This window comes from Tinamus guttatus, unplaced genomic scaffold, assembly GCF_059628265.1.
Source record: "Tinamus guttatus ecotype Peru unplaced genomic scaffold, ASM5962826v1 Tinamus_guttatus_pri_ptg000364l, whole genome shotgun sequence".
Lineage (NCBI taxonomy): Eukaryota > Metazoa > Chordata > Aves > Tinamiformes > Tinamidae > Tinamus > Tinamus guttatus.
Window position 1 is genome coordinate 3,391,971 of NW_028288898.1, and position 17,084 is coordinate 3,409,054.

The 17,084-nt window shown below is 46.4% G+C and overlaps 1 protein-coding gene across 2 annotated transcripts in view; it reads right to left on the minus strand.

Annotated features, from left to right (window-relative positions):
* The window catches only part of MAP3K13 (mitogen-activated protein kinase kinase kinase 13), a 46,739-nt gene extending 30,792 nt beyond the window's left edge, over window positions 1-15,947 (minus strand). Inside the window, exons 1-3 of one of the 2 annotated variants that reach the window (XM_088530273.1) lie at window positions 15,928-15,947; window positions 11,443-11,568; window positions 2,893-3,038 (exon numbers count right to left, since the gene is read on the minus strand). The gene's annotated coding sequence lies outside the window, so the exon portion shown is untranslated. The remainder of the gene's footprint in view (window positions 1-2,892; window positions 3,039-11,442; window positions 11,569-15,927) is intronic. The other variant, XM_088530274.1, reaches the window with a different exon arrangement.
* Between the last annotated feature and the right edge of the window lie 1,137 nt (window positions 15,948-17,084).

The window sequence follows — 17,084 nt, forward strand, 5'->3', positions numbered from 1 at the left end:
GAATGAGACACTGTGCAAACGGAGGTGCCTGCACTCCGAGCATACTCCAGCTCCAACTTCCCACTTAGTTTTCATGTTAGGCTTGCAGAAAATACATGTATCCTCTTCATAAAAAGATAATACAATACAGGCAGGAAAAATTAAAAAAAAAAAAAAAAAAAAAGGACAAGGACAGACTAGGCAGTTGGAAAGTGATTCGCCTGATCTCCAAGTGACACATGATCTGCAGAAGATCATAAGGCCCCTTACAAGCAGGGCCTCTGTGGCCTTAAGCCACCCCTACTACCAGAGTCACCATGTAGGGAGCATCCCAGAGAGCCCTGTCTGCAAACAGAGAAGATGAGGTAAATAAAAAGGAGAAGCAAAGCTGATGAAGCAGCTGATGAACTGTCAGCAAGGAAGCAAGCACAGGGTAGCTCATGCAACTAATTGCTTTCATGGAGATGATACCAGCTTCAAATCAAAGGAGAATTTAATTCTTCAGCAAAATACTGCACCTTAATTACCATCCATAATGTGGGAGCTAGCTAGACTTTCAACACACTACTGCTCTGCTGCTAAGACACCCAGGTGCTCCTCACTGTGGGTATTAAGAAACCAGCCCCCAGATTCATCTCCATTCCTTGTCTTCCTGCAATCCCCAAAACAGGGAGCTCAGTTTCCTCCCAGCTATCCTCTCTGCAGCTTCTCTGCATGAAAGATCATACAAACCTAAAGAAAAAGGACCAAATCATTTTCAGTCTCCTTGCAACCGAGTGTTTTCTCACGTTCTACAAGGAACCCATTTAGTACCTGAAGAAAACTGTATAGGTAATTTTACAAATAAAGAGACGTAGGTGAGTGATTTTTTTAGTTGGCTTCACCACATAAAACAGAAAAGAGAGGAGTCTTTCAGGAAAATATTTCTTTGAACTTAATGCCTAGAAAATCACAGAATGATAAACTATGCTCCTTTTCCCAGTGCTTTGCACAGATATATACATGCAATGAAGAATATCAAATAGATAACCCTTCCTTCTATAAATACATAGAGAAAATATTTCAGTAATGCAACTTCTCAGAAATTAGCTGTACATGCTTTCAAAAATTTTTCTGAAGATGACTAGATGTCAAAGGAAAAAAAGTATATTCTTGACACTAATTACAAAAGCAAAAGATAAAGCAGTCTGAAAACCATACACACAAATATCAAGCATTTCTCACTTCAGAAGTAAATATTGAGTCAATCTGACTCAATCTGAGTGTTTACACACCAGCAAAGTGTTGTTTTGTGATACACAATTTTTACCATTTTATTTTTCAAAACAGGAAACAAATATGGTTAAACTAAGATATCTGCTAGGGTGATACATTCACTTCACAACCTATCCTCAGGAAGAGCAATACCCACACACATCAGGTTGACATGCCACCAAAGGCAATATATATTACAAAGAGCATCACAAGCACGCACACACGTTGTGGGATCATAGGAGACAAGAGGCAAAGAAAAACTCCCTGCCATTTATTTCAGAAGCGAAAGCAGCTCATAAAGATTCTCTTTGCAGACACAGAGCAAGAAAAATACAGTAGTTTGAAGACTAAAGGAGCTATCTGACCACTTAGCCTAACCCCTCACACAATACAGGAGAAAAAATTATCCTGGAATCTGCCGCATCAACGTAACTTGTGCTAGAAATGAACCTTTTTAATAGGAAGACCAGCAGGCTGAATTTCAAAGCTCAAAGTAACGATAATGTGTGAAATGAAGAGGCGTCACCGCTGTCACCACAAAGCTCCCAGCACTGCGTCCCAAGGGATCTCTGTGGCACCCCAGGTGCTCTGGCACGGTCAGTCACTCCTCAGAGGATGAACCTGCAAGGAGTGAGCGGCCTGGGGCACCCGAGGCAGGACTCCTGGGAGCTGAAGGCAAGAGCTCTGCCTTACGGCGAGCTGCCGAAGACACACGGAGGGCCTTCGGAAAATACACATTTTCCTAGGATTAGGCCACTTCATGTCGAGCAAACCCAAGGAGACCAGCGCAGGGTCGACACGCAGCCTCCCCTGCCTGCTGTGCCTTGCTCCCAGGCTCCTACTTAGGCCCTTGGCGCTGGGATCGCAGTGAGCTCCACCACGGAGCCTTCTCGTCGCCTCGGAGCGCCGTCCGTGTCGTCGCGCCTCCTGAGGCGGGAGGCCAGGGACGCGGCAGCTCTGCACCACCTACAGCACCTCGCACCACTGCCAGCACCAGCAGCGGGAGAGGTGGCAAATCCAAATCCTGGGGCACAGGAGTTACCACCAGCGGTTAAGTTTGACGCTATTTGGGATTTTATAAAAGATCAACGGATGCTTAAGAACAAACATGGGACTAAAGACAGACAGCTCATGTTGTTTACCCTACAATGTGCTCAGATTTCAAAAGGCACTGCTAGTCTCCGTGTTGGTCAGAGCTTCACTGCTAGCTCCACTCACTTCAAAATAGCCTTGAGTCCTGCAACGAAACCTGCATTCTCCAAAAAGCAGCCTGTTACCAGAGTTAAGTACAACACAACAGTATTTATAGGGATGGAAAACTAATATGTCAAAGTTGTCCCGTCAGAGCAGCAAGAAATCTCAATCTATAAACTCAAGTGCTTTCAGACTTCAAGTTAAAATCTGAAAAATCTGAACACTTAAATTCAACTCATACCCTGTGCAAACATCTCTTTAGCACTTGTAGTTTGGCTACTGTGAAGCAGCAAGTTTAGCCATGAAACAGCTACAATCTAGATCAGCAGGTAAACTTACCTCAACCCTACCTTGTGAAGGGAAAACACCTCTAAAATTTTAGGATGACGGCAGGAGTGAGGGCTTTATGGTTTCGCTGACAGCTCAGCTAAAATTCAAAGTTAAAAGGGAAAGAGCTGCTGATACCTGATCATTTTTCCAGGTGCACTGAAAGCCCATGTCCTCGTGGCTCGCTGCACATCCGCCTCCTCTTCACGTGAGGTAAGTCAAGCTGCTCCCCGAAGCGGCACCACGAGCAACGTTTAGGCCAGCCCAGCACTGACGACTTCTCTCTAGAAACAGCAGCAGGGAGAAAACTCAGAATCCTCTTAAACAAAAACGTATTTTAATAAAGGTCTCTGAGATCCACCTGAAGCATAAGAGCAGAAAACCCAATGTCAGAAGGACCAGGGGTGAACTGTACAGACAAGTGATTAGCAGGGCATTCCACCAGCACATCCCGATGGCACCTGCACATTTAGAAGCAGCACAAAAATTAAAATGCTTTAGAAAACAAAAGGTAGGTGGCTACGGGCTTGCAACAACACAGGCACCATCGCACAGCGCGGCCAACACCGAGACCTCTCCCAACACCAAGTTCAGCACGTTCCTGATCTTTTGCAGAAGTAGGAGGAAGCATCAGGTATTCCCCTCCAAGTCAAAACTGACCTCAAAGTTAAGCATTCTGTTAATGGTAAAAGTTATGGAAAATGAATAGTTTCTGCAGAATACGCCTTCAAAAACCACCCATCTAACGTCGCACAAACGTGGTGTATCTGTTCATGCGCTTGCGCTCCTCCAGCATCGGCAGTGGGAGACACATTTCACTAGTTACCACCTGGTGATACCCAAAAATGTAAGTGTTGGCCACCGTTCACTACTTCTGGGGTTAAGTTAGCAAAGAAAATCCAGAAAGAACGATTACAATTTTTATGTCTGTTTTAAGACAGAAAGGGTGTGCATATAAATACATAATTACAGATATATATATATATATATGTATACACATGCACACAGTCACGAGGTATATTTTCTTTGACAAAAAAAAATCCTTCCTAAGATAAAATAAATGAAAACACAGACTTGAGAGATTCAAAAGAAAGCTTAAAAAGGAGAGCGCTTGTCTTGCAGTAGTTTTAAACACAAATAACTCCCATACATGGAAAAGAGCCCACTAAAAGGGGAAAGATGCTGTTAACAGCCATCAGCTTGTAGATGCCCGAAGCCGGCCGCATGCCACCAAAATAAATTCCTGAATTTCACATGAAAAATACTGCCTTCTAGGACAGAGTTTAAAGCATCTGCTGCTCCCTGGTAAGCAAGGCAAGAACTGCTGCTGCCCAGGACGAGAAGAGCCTTGGGGGGCCAACTGCTTTTACCAGCAGATCAGTTTAGACACTTGCATTTACTGGTGTCTTTTAAAGCCTCCCATCGGCTTTTAAAATGCTGCCTCCCAGGTTCAACCTGAGAGTTGATGTGCACCTAAGGCAGCAAATAACCAGCACTCTGCTGCATGGATTCGAACTCTTAAAAAGGCACAAACCCACTTACCCTCTTGCTAAAGGCTGTTGGTGTGAATTGAACAGAAACAGAACTACAAAACCAGAAGTGGGTAATACAAAAGAAATCACCTGGACAGGGAGTCACAAAATGACTCCTGAATAATATTTCCCTTCCTTTATTTTATTTAATTTAGCTATCATGGACGCAAGGAATTCCTTCAGCCTAGTGTTTCTCCTCCTAACAAAATACCAGCAGCAGTGGGAGTGTCTAGATTCAAACCTTTCCCCCCGCAGATGTATTTGTTTGAAGAACTGAGCACACAGAGCATTATTTGCTTTGAAATTCCCCTGCTGGCGGGAAAGGCCCAGCTGCAGGGGAGGCAATGGGCGCCGCTCGCGCAGAGCTCGGATTCCATTCCCCACATCCAGCCTGACGTTGCGGCGACGCTGCGAAACGCTGCAACGGGGCTCTGCCTTCGTGCAATCCCGCCTAAGTCCAAGTGTTTTAGTGTTTTTGTGCAAAATAAATACTTACAGGGAAGAGGGCACCACCACCAACACCAGCAGCTGTAGCTGATTCCTTCGGAGAGGAACCTTTGTCCCCGGGATGGGCGCAGCATTCCTGCACATTGCCCGGCTGCGGAGCCTCCTCTCCCAGCGGGGCAAAGTGGGAGGGTTTGTTATTGTAGCAGGGGCCGATAACAGCTTATCAGTAAAGGTTGAACTCCACGGATTTGCATAGCAAAAGCACCAAGGAAGTTTTCCAACTGGTTTTCTCCCTTCTGCTAGGCTGGGGCCCGCTGGAGCAAGTCTCGTCCTCAAACACCTGCAGGACCACAAAGGTAACCCAAAACTCTGGGAACAGAAGAAGCCAGAGCTGAAAACAGCTTCAGGAGCCAGTGCAAGCGACAAAAATGTCCCCCAGGGCAGGAAGGAGCTTTGCAGCTTTGTGCAGGTTTTAGGGCAGTTTCAACATGGCAGCCAACGCACTGAACACAAGTTGGTGCAACAAATCCACCATCGTTGGGTGGGAAAAACCTTTGATTTCTGCCCCAGACTCCTGAACTACCAAGGGCTGATGCAACTTTAAAACAGGGGAAACGAAAGGAGCACCCTGAGTTATGGCCTCATTACTAATTTATCCTGGCTGAAGCTGCAGACCAGCAGCTGCGGCCTCGCTCAATTAACAGCAAATATTGAGCAGTATTGGCATTTAATGGTGTTTACTGCCTGCTGCCCTGGCCGCTGCCACGTTCTCAAAGTGTCCTGGCTCCATTTAAGGATCAACGTTAATAAAGGAAGCCCTGATGCATTCGCAGGGTCCACAGTGGCGCAAGGGGTTTACTCGCTCGCTCACATTTGCTGCCTGCTAGGGGAAAGCTAAAAGTCAAGGACAGGAGGTGCCATCGACACGGTGCTTGTCGCTCAGGGACCTGCACAGTGTTGGCTTTTGCAGAGATCCAGGCTAGGACAAGTGACAGGAATACAAAAAAAAGCAGTGTCCTTCATAAACAAATGCCCCAAAACGTGAAGCAAAAGCATCAGGAGGCAGCACTTCTAACCTCAGAAAACTACTCAAGATCAGACAGACTGGGGCTGTGATTTCCGGCTGCTCATCCCCACGCTGGTGGTGAACAGCTCCGTCTATTCCCCATTTCATTTACAAGATGTGCTCCCAGCTAGTCAGCAGCATCTCAGAGGCCTACCAGGTCCAAAGCCAAGGTCCACCTACATACAGGTGACCTCAGGCACCGAGGGGACGAGCTGAACGACACTGCAAGGTGCCCACTGGCAGCTGAGCTGTGATGGGAATAGGTCAAGCAGCAGATGAAGTTCACCTGGATTCAGCTCATTCAGCTACAAGACTTCGTGCTCTCATGTCTGCTCTAACATCCAGGCTGGTTCACCAGGAGGACACATCTCTCCTAAATTCCTTCAGCACCTTTGCACTCCTAGCATTCGAGTTCTTGGGATATATTAAGTGATATGACTAATACCTGCCATCTGTTCATGGTCACCTTCTCTCCCCTCTCCTGAAGGAGAGTCACCAGCCCAGCACGATCTATTTTAGGAGTGTGGGTTTTTCAATACCCATACAGCACTGTTTGGAGCTAAAAAAAATAAATAAAATAAAATAAAAAATGGAAGCACAGAAGTAGACCATGCTTTTGCATGGAAGATTAAGCATTTGCAACATCCCTCAGTTACTGCAGAAGTCCCTGGCACAGTCAGTGCCCATTTCTCACTCCAAGCTGCAGGCCAGTGTGATCCTACCCAATTACACCGTCTTGTTAGAGTAGAGAAAGACACAAATAACCAGCCAGGCCACTTAGGTCGAGGTGAAACCTTCCAACTTGCATGACAGCTTCTCCCCATCAGCTCTGGCTACGGGAAAAACACACTGGACACCCAAAGAACAGAAGGGCTGGAGGGGAGAGGAGCCCAAGGGCAATTTCACCACCTTTTTTGCAGGAGCTGTGTCAATGTGCAAAGGTGAAACGTGGCCCTGCAGGAGGCAGAAAGACCCGCGACCCAGCGCCAACACTTCACTGGTGCAGAACAGGGACTCAGAACGAGCGCCGTTCTCGCACTGCTGAACTGCATTTTGCTGTCTGTCTCGACTTCTAGACAGCACAAAATGAAAACACAGGTATAAAAATAAAACAGGAGGAGGACTGAGAGCCCTCCTGCGAAGCGCTACAGATACAGTAGGCACAAACCAGCAAAATCCTACTTGATTCCCTTCGCCAAGGCACAACACAGGAGCACGAGCACTAGCAAGACATCAATGGAGCTCTAAAGAAGTGGCCTCGATTTCAGAACTCGGGCAGTCCCACAAGCTACTGGGAACAGCATCACCCGAGAACAGCAGTTATCGAATGGCATCCGGGAGGACAGCGAGTGCTGCAAAGCTCTGGAGGGCAGCAGGGGCCAGAGAAGAAAACGGTGATTCCATGGAGCCAGAGACAAACTCACGCAGCAGTGACAAACAAAATGAAACCACGGAGCCCTGGGGAGGGCAGAGAGGCTCCTTTCCCTGCTGTTTCCTTGAGTTACGCCGACCCCATTCCAAAGAGGCTCAGGTTGATTAAATAATTATGTGCGAGGAAAAAGTTCCCGAATTAAGTTCTTCTTACTCCCTAAAATGAAAACTTTTCTTAAAAATAAACAAACAACCACTCGCCCCCTGCCCCCAGTGCATCCCATGACCTTTTTGGAAATCTCCACTTCCCCTTTTCATCTCTCTCCTGTTCTTCACCTGCCCTGAACCATTAATCTGCTTCTTTCCCCTCCGCCTTCAGGGGGCCCGTAAAGGCCCGGACGTGCTGCCGGGTTCCTCGCGTGGCAGAGGGAACAACCAGCCCTTAGCCAGGGGCCCGTTTCTTCTAACGGGCAGTTGGTCAACCCAACTTCTGGGACTTGAAGGCCACCAGGAGGGAAGCCCACGGGTCACAGAGCTCTCGCCCTTCCCATGTGCAGCCCTATCCCAGGCTGTTTCAACTAATACCTGACCTTCTAGAATACACTACTTCATGCCTTCTGGGCATTATTTTCATTGCGAAAAGCCAAGAGAGCCTGGAAACTTTTTTTTTTTTTTTTTTGAAAACCTCCCAGTAATTGACCCTAGGATGTTGCAGTGAGGAGGTCACATTCACCTTGCACACAACAAGCCACCTCCTAGGCTCCTGCTCACAAGTGCTGCCTCTGCTGCTTTCCTCCTTTCACTCGAATTCTCGCTAGCAAGAGTGAGGGCTGACACTGCCCTCACCCTCTTTCCCCCTCTTGCTGAAACCTTCCTACTGCCGCTCTAATAACTCTTGACTTAACTGGGACAAGGAAAATTATTCTGGGCTCTTCTGCCCTAGCAGTGAGGGGATTCTGTATTAACCATCCAGAGCACTGAAAAGTCATACAGAAGCCCCAGGCATCCGTTCTAATACTCCCTTATACTCGTGTTTTAACAAACTTGCCCATTTTCACCAGATGTGTCCACACCAATTGTGTTTACTGCTGCAGACATATGCTTCCTTTTCACATAGAAATACTTCAGTGTTCAAAAAAAGCACAGAAATCCATCTCCTCACCTAGAGCACAACCCTGCGAGACTGAGTTCACGGCCCCTGCTGCGAGAAGGGCAAGGGCAGCCCCGCTCCGAGGCAGAGGCCCCGCAGCTGCAGCTCTGCCCCGCTCTCCTCACCGTTATGGAGCGCGCAGTAAAACGCTGGCGCGTCCACGGGAGCTGCAGGCGGTTCCTCCTCCTCCGCTCCGCACAACCACGTCTAGTAGCGCTTACACAAGAGCTCGTTTTGGGGGCACAGGAAGATCCCAGGCGAAGGGCAGCACAAGCCCTGCTGTGAGATGCCCGGCAGTCTTTGGGAGGCACTGCTCAAAACGAGCCTTGCAAAGATCATTATAAAAATTCAAACCCAAGTATCTCACGTTGCTAGAGGGACTAGCAGCTGAGACTGACTGCATTTTCCTCCAAAGGGCAAGACTCCAACTGGAGCAATAGAGTAGCATATTAATAACGATTCTAGTCTGATATCTTCATTTCTTTTGATTACTTCTTTCTCTGCCCTCAGCTCCACTGACAGCAGGCGTCAGAAAAAGGTCAATACAGCTTCATTTCTTTCTTACTGAACTAAAAGGCATGAAGAACAGCCAGAAAGTTTAGCTTATTCCACGCTTGCTATGGCTTAAGCGCTAACGGCAGGTGGACAAACTGACTCTAGGAGCATCCAATGCTTTGCCATAACCTGGCTGCTTTCATCAGGGGTGTTTAAATTTAAAGATTAAATCAGAACTCTGCTTTGGCTAAGAGGAAAAAGATACATCAATGCACAGCAGTGTTTAGATTGCAAGGATGAATAAATCGCAGTAACACACCTGCACCAAGGAACTGCACCTATTTTGTACTCATGTATCTAACCTTAATACATGATCAAACATAAGCAGACTTCATTTATGTAATGTAAAAATATATAAGATTTAGGAAAAGTACACCAGAAGAATAAAATTGTTACGCTCAGAAAGTTGGAAACAAAGTATCCAAAGCAATATCTCCCTTTTTTCCCTTTCATGTGCCATAAGGTTTTACAGTTTATTACCTAAACTAAATGGCAACTCAGCCTGCTTTGCGTACCAAAGTGATTTTTCTTCGTAGTTCTTAACAAAAGAAAATCACGCTGCAGCCTTTAGTGCAGACACTCATTCCCTACTTGAGTCGGGCTGCAGATTCCCCTCGGCACAGGAAGGGACCAGCTCAGGGATTCCCAAAGGCTTGTTCATGGAAAGCCATTTAAGGTGAAGCAGCTGCACAAAACATCTGTAAGGACAGCAAGTCTTGGACTGATACTGAGAGATTTCATTTAATGTCCTATCAGTCCACAGTGATAATATTTCACTGGACACAACAAAACAAATAGTTTTCAACACAGCAAATGAAATATGCAAAAAAGTTTGTATTTATATATTGACATATATATACATACATATATACCAAGCATTGTGAGATTCACTGCTTTTATTTACTTTAAAAGTAGCTTTGACAAAAGCTACAAGCTCAATGCAGGGCCGACTTTCCAGGAAACTTGCTGCCATGCCCTAGACTGCTTCCACTACTTGTGCAACAGCTCAGTTACTGCTATTGCATTTCCAGTTTCTAACATGACACCCTGCACGTCTCAGCACCACAGGTGCCACTCACTTTACCTTGAAAACAGCAAGCCTTTGGAGGAAGAAAAAAACTGCAGCAGGGCTCAGCTTCCCATCCCTTTCTTCAGAACTACGCGGACGGGAGCGGGCACCAAACACGGCGCTGATGTAAACAGTCTTCTCACCAGCTACAAAGAGTCTTTTCTTTCTTGCCTAGTAATGCCCCCCCGACACCGCATCCTCTCCCCGCTCTGGCGAGTGTCACACGCAGGAGATGCTCCCCAGCACTACCCTGCAAACAGGGACTTAAACTCACAAGGGTAACGACATACAGAGCTTGCAGTCTGCAAAAAAAAAAATGGAAAAACTGAATTTGCTGTAGGTGAACTTTCTACTGGGCTTGCTTTTCACACAGAAGAGTATTTGTGCACCAGAAGCCTCTGGCTCCAGCACTGGACAGGCTGAAATAATTTCTGTGCAGACAGAATGATACTTGGTAATCACCGAGACACGTTGTCCACGAGGTACACTCCACTATCGGCTTTGAATTAATAGGCATTATATATATATATATATATATAAAATAAATATAAAGTGATATATATCAGTATATTATATACTGATGCACTATATATATAAATATATAATCTCTCTCTCTCTATATATATATATATATATCAGTAAAGTAACTAATAGAAATGCAAAATTTCCAGTCAAGAATATTATAAAGCAGGAAACAGTCTAATTAATCAGAATTAATGTTCTTAATCAAGCAAATGTAGGTTTACATGGGCTAATAGCATTACTGTACATGTTACTTATTAAAGTACCATTTTTAGACTTTAAGTCTAAAATAGGATATTTCACATGTTAAGTGTTTGTGGCAAAAATCCTTTACTTTTATTTCCATATTGAAGCAGAACTTACATAACATTCCCCATTTTGATCTCTGCTATTAAAGGATGTTACAGAAGAATAGTGTATGGTTACCATCTACAGCCCTAAGGGCCCGAGTACAAAAATAACACAAAGGATAACACAAACTCTACAAAACATTATTTTGTTTAAGTTTCGCTCAAGCATGTTCTGTACTTTGGGGGAATTGATTTGTCCTCTTTGACAGCAGACACTCTTCCTTGGCTTCTCTGAGCAGTGATAATACCACTTGAGATACTGCTGGAACAGCACTCAAAAAGGGCTTGCTTAATTAAATATATTCACCAAACTGAAAAGAATGCATCTTAAAAAAAAAATCTAAAATAATTCTTAAAAAGTCAAATAAATCATCTCTTAGCCTAGGTTCTCAAGCTTTTTCAAGCACTTCCAAATTAAACATAATTAATTGATATGATGTAAAAAATACCCGCTTGCTAGACATTTCCTCCAATGACAAAATGCCCAGATTCACAAGCCCAGGCCATCCCAGAAAGGCAGATGGACACTAAGCTGAAATGAGGGCAGGCTGATCTTTGGGAAGATTTATGGTCAGGCCAAAGACACTGAAAAGCTCCTTAGCCACAGGCAAACAAAACGTACTCACCTTCAAGACATTCCAGTTTCCAGAAGAAAGGCGTCAGTTGGCTCATTTTGGGGAGATGTAATGGTCCATCAGTGTTTGGAGTTAGACCTCTTTGCTGTTCCTCTTGTAAACTGGTATTCTGGACATCTAAAAAGAAAACTTAAATGTAAAACATAGCTCAAAGAAAGATGCTATGTTACATAAACCTCGCATTTTCCTTCTTTTTAAAATGGCATGCTGAAGGGTTATCCAAAACTCAACTATCAGATGGGTACAGTTACCAAATAACGATGTTGCCAGAAGAATCAAAAGTTTCTTTCTTGACCCTCACAGCACACATTTATTAAGTTCATTACAGTAACGTATTGAGAGTTTAACCTAAAGCTTGGGTGAGGGGAGCAGCAACTTACTTAGACTCCAGACAGTGACAAAACTGAGGATCACATCATATTATCAAAGGGGCCCTTTCAGTTCATCTCCTGCATTTTACTTATTGACATGCATTTGCTACACTTTGGTTTATCTCAAAAGTAGTAACTCTGCTTAATTTTGTTAAGGTGAAAGATGAGCTTCTTCAGCCCCACTAGAGACATCCCACTCCCAGCCCATCTGTACAACCCACCAGGGCACATTGAGATTGCAGGGAGCTGGCTATAGGCTTGAAGAGCAGGACTGAAAAAGCTAAGGAAAACTATTTGGATTGTCAGTGAGCAAACACTACAGAAACAAATGGAAAGAAACGCCCCAACAGGCGCCTTTTGCAGCCAAAATAATTACATCCCTAGCAAGAACCAGACCAAATATACAAATAGATTGCTATGAGAGTCATGTTTTTTCCATATCCAGCTTTTTAGGAGATTCCTCCTCCTTCAAGGCTTAACACTAGGGTTCCACCCAAACGCAGCAGCTCATGGCTTGCCCACACCAGCACAAACTGAAACACGTGTCCTTGTCCCACACAGTAACCTGCCCTTTTAGCAGGGTCTGTGAAAGAGGCATAAAACCACCCGAGCAACAAAACCCTCCGTCTATTTCAGTGTGTTCAGGTCACACCCTCGATGCTGCCAGCAGCCAGGAAGTCTAGGAAAAGCAGCCACTTCCCAATAATTACAGTCCAATACATACTAGCCATTTTTGCTTTTGTGATGGACTGCTCGGGAAGCAGAGTCTCCAGACTTTTGTTCTTCAGTTTGTTGCAACTTGATGCTGCAACTTAGGACAGCTACAGAAAGAGGAGTGGAAGAGTTTCACGCAGTCTAGATTAAAGGACGTGCTCCACTGGGAAAGTCAGGAGGAGCAGGTGACATTGAGGAGAACTCCGAAAACACCTCAGCACTGACTCAAAGGAGCCCAAGTATGAAGACAGCACGGACAGGGCTTCAGCGCAGCTCACTGCACCGCAGTGGATCCGAGAGGGACCTTCAGAGAGCTCACCAGACTCGCGTTCAGCCCATTCAAACAGCCCGCAAGTGCCGGGGAGCATCTCAACGTGAGCCCAAAACACACTTCACATGGTTAGCCAGGTACCCTTTTCACCAAGTTATCCGATGAATCATTACTAAATTGATATATAAACATCATTGTGATGTAACTACTTAATTAGACTGAGACTTACACAAAGCATGTTCCTAATTAGCTCTCTCAGTAATCCCCTGACCACCATCTGGAGCTCAGCCGAGATCTTGATCTCAGACACTCTAAACGATCATGTGTGCTTGAAACCAGGATTTTCATATAAACATACCCCTGGAGGAGCCACAGGATGCCTTCAAATTCCTACAGCTAAAGAAGCTGAGGGGAGGACTAAAAAAACCTGTACCACTTGTTCCATGGGTTCCTCACAAATAGAACAGTAGGATTTACCAAACAAATCTTACATTTAAAACAAAACATACCTCCGAGCAAACAAAACACAGCTAATGAAGTTGATGCATGACACAACCGACCACCTTCCAACAAACACAGGAAAAAATCTCCCTAGAACTAGACCGTGACAGTGAACTCACTCACTCCAGACATAGCTTATTTCCCTTATTTCCTCCCTACTCGCATACAAATAACGCAACATATTTTTGCTGTTAAAACACACAAAAATTCCTTCACCAAAAGCACCATCCAGGACCGGCTGTATTTTTGCTAGCAACTTCACAACCTATTTAAAAAATCCTATTTCCCACGGTCAAGTCAGAGCTGTCTAGGACACCTCCTGTGTACAAAGCCTCTTAACTAGAGAAAAACGAGTTTTATTTAATATACTCCTCTTGGACTTGTATGTCAAGCTCCCCATAGCAAAGCATTCAAGAGGGAAACACTCTGTATCACATGGAAATGCACCTAATCTTGTCAGTTCCAGAAGAATTCTTCTATTCTCCAGGAGTTTTATCAATCAGGCTTTAGACTCTGCAAGAAAGCCCAAAGCAGCAAGGAAAAGAGGCATGGAGCAGGCAGAAACCAGCTGTATTTGAAAGTAATCATTGCAAGAATGAAAGGGTTTCTCTCTTTGTTTTCTTTTTCTTCAAATTATAGTGTGTGTAAAACCCCAGACCTGCGCTGGGAAGAACAGTCCCAGAGGCAGGACTTAATGGATAAACTGGCCTATCTGCACACAAAATTTATTCCAGTTCAAGGTAACCAGCACAAGCAAGATTAGAAACGAGTACCAGACTTCGTCCGGACCTGGCCCCAGTTCGGAGAGCCCAAAGGCTCATCATTTCCCTTCGGAGACCCCAAAGGCTCATCATTTCCCTTCGGAGACCCCCAAAGGCTCATCATTTCCCTTCGGAGACCCCCAAAGGCTCATCATTTCCCTTCGGAGACCCCAAAGGCTCATCATTTCCCTTCGGAGACCCCAAAGGCTCATCATTTCCCTTCGGAGACCCCCAAAGGCTCATCATTTCCCTTCGGAGACCCCCAAAGGCTCATCATTTCCCTGTGCATAAGGTGAACAGTGAAGGGAGGTGAAGAGTCACCTCCTCCAGGTACAAACGTAACCACCTACCCGCGTCCCGCTGCAGACAACGACACCATTGCCACGGGGCTTGCTAAACGATGGCCTATGTACATGCAACACTGCACAAAAGCCCCAACATTTTCCACATTCCAACTCCCACTTCCCTTGAAATGGCATTTTAATTCATTTTTTATCTTCTGCTGAAGCACGAGAGAGGAGCGAGCTGTTAAAATGTCACATTCAAACAGCTACGAGCACCTTTGCCACAGTATTGCCCTGCCAGTGCAGCAGGTGACACTCGGCAGGGTTACACAAAACCAAAGTCCTAGGCAGCAGGTCAATGTTTAACTTCAGCACTGGACTACTGAGATCTGCCTGGAGGATCCCTACACTCGTTTAATAAATCTTACCTTCCTAACCGAGCACAGCAAACCACAATTTACCTGCTTTATTAGCCACTGTATGGATAAATTCTACAAAGACAGTGGTTGAGATTAAGTTTCAGTAAATGTAATAAAGGAGCTGAAAGAAAATGCTTCCTTAAAAGGGGATCTAAGGAATGTGATCTGCACCTTGCAGAACAGGTTCAGAGAGGGGCAGAAGCCACTGTGCAAAAGTCATTTAAACCTCGATCACACCAAGTTCCGGCAATCCTGTATTTTCCAAGAGAAAGCATTTTGAACACTGCAATTAGCCCACTACGCTTTATTCCAAAGGCAACTTCTTGTTGACTACATCTGGTTCCATCCTTTATCTACCTGTTCCCTCTGCTTAAATGTGATTTTTTTTCTGATACTCCCATGTTTAAATTTAGCAAATTGCTTTTATTCTCTGAAACCAAACATCTGTTTTGGAATCTGTTAATGATTCCACAACAGGTACTAGCAACACGCATTACAGGCAAACTTTTAGGATTTCCACAACTCTACTTTCATAATCCTGTGCTTTCTAACACTAATATTTACCAGCATGGTCATCATCTAACCATAAATTTGCAGGAAACCGAACAAAAATATTTGTTTTGCAAAAAGACTGCACAGGGGAGAGGGCAGAACCTTTTAAACTGGTTTTATCCCCCGGAGAGATGGGCTCTGGCAACACTTTTAAGGGACACTTAGACCATGATTAAACGAATTAACAAACCTGCATCCCTGAGCGTTTCGCCACTGAATCTGTGTCGCTCTTGGCGCTTCTCAGACCCCCCCATAAGCTGATTTAACCTTCTAAATCGGTAGAAAATTCGCCCCGTGACAGAACAAGAGACACGGAGGGCTTTGCCCAGGTTTCTGCTGGCTAGAGGCAGCGGCCGGGAGCAGGAAGGGACCAAGAGCTCCTGGATTTGGGGGTAGGGGAGGGGGAAAGAAAGGGCTCGTAGGGAGAAAACCGCGCAGGGAAGCGCAGCCTCCGGGCGCGGGGGGCCTGGCCGGGCTTGCCCGAGCCGGAGGCGCTGCGTCGCCCTGCCGTTACCGCCGGCTTGTCCGGGCCGGGCCAGCCGCCCCCTCCCCTCCCAGCCCGTGCCGCGCGGCCCCGCTCCCGGCCCCGCTCCCGGCCGTTACCTGGGCACCGCATCCGCGCAGCTGCTGCGCCTCCCGCCGCCCCGCCCGCCGCGTCACTTCCGCCGTCCGCGGGGGCGGTGCTTAGCGCGCGTGCGCAGCGGCGCCGGGCGGGGGCGGAGGGGGGGGCGCGGCCGTTACGGCCAGGGGGCGCCGGGCGCCATTTAGCGGCCCCCAACGGCCCCCCGGGCTCCCTCCTCGTGAGCGTTCGGGGCACCCGCGGGGCCGCCTGCGGTGTAGCCCAGTGTGCCCGAGAGAGAGCAGTGTAAACAAACACAGGGCGATCCTGCCGGAGAGGTGGCCTGGATTTGCTTAAATGTGCAAAGAAATGGGAAATGTGCCCCCCGATTTTTGATCCTTTCCCCAGTGGGGGTTGTAACGTTGCGTGCTACAAGTGCTCAGCCGGCTCCGCGCTTTTTTGTCCTCCACAGACCCCGGGGGAAGCAGCCTCTGCCTGCACAGCAGTACCGCAGCTTTCCAGGAGGTGTTGCCTTAAAACCGTGCAAACGTGCGACTCAGAGCCATGCCAGGGGATGGACGTGGCCTGTCAAAAGAAGGGACGGGGACGGGTCACTTGTTCAGGCAGGGACAGTTTGTCACTGTTCCCCCTCGACATCTGTTTGCGTTGCCCAGATGCCAACACAGGAGAGCCCCCGTGTCTGTAGCGGTGTCACGTTCTCCTTGGGCACAAGGGCCTTGGCAGCCCCGCATCGCTCCTGCTTGGGCTGGTTCATCTAGCCACAGCCTTTGGTGAATGTCCCTCACTGCGGTTTCTAGTCTTGGAGTGTGGATTTGATACTCTCCCCTCGAGCAGCATTTCGTTTGTGCAGGATTGGAAGGGGCACCCGATATATTTTCTGAGCATTATCCTCTAGTACCTAACCCAAAGACTAGTAATCAAAGGCATGATGAGAGTTAACAACACTCAGAGGAACATGCACAAACTATCTCACTCCATCTTGCAGACAAGCCATTGGTTCCTCACACTTTTACCCAGGCTTCTTCCATAATCATAATTCTTCCATAACCATAGTTTACTTCTGTTATGGCATGCAGTGCCCCAGGGACACACAAGCAGGACTGTCCTCTAGCACAAGCAGAGGCGGTTTTAGACGGGCAGTTTGCGCTGCATTTCGCCTCCCGCAGCAAGGAGCCCTTTC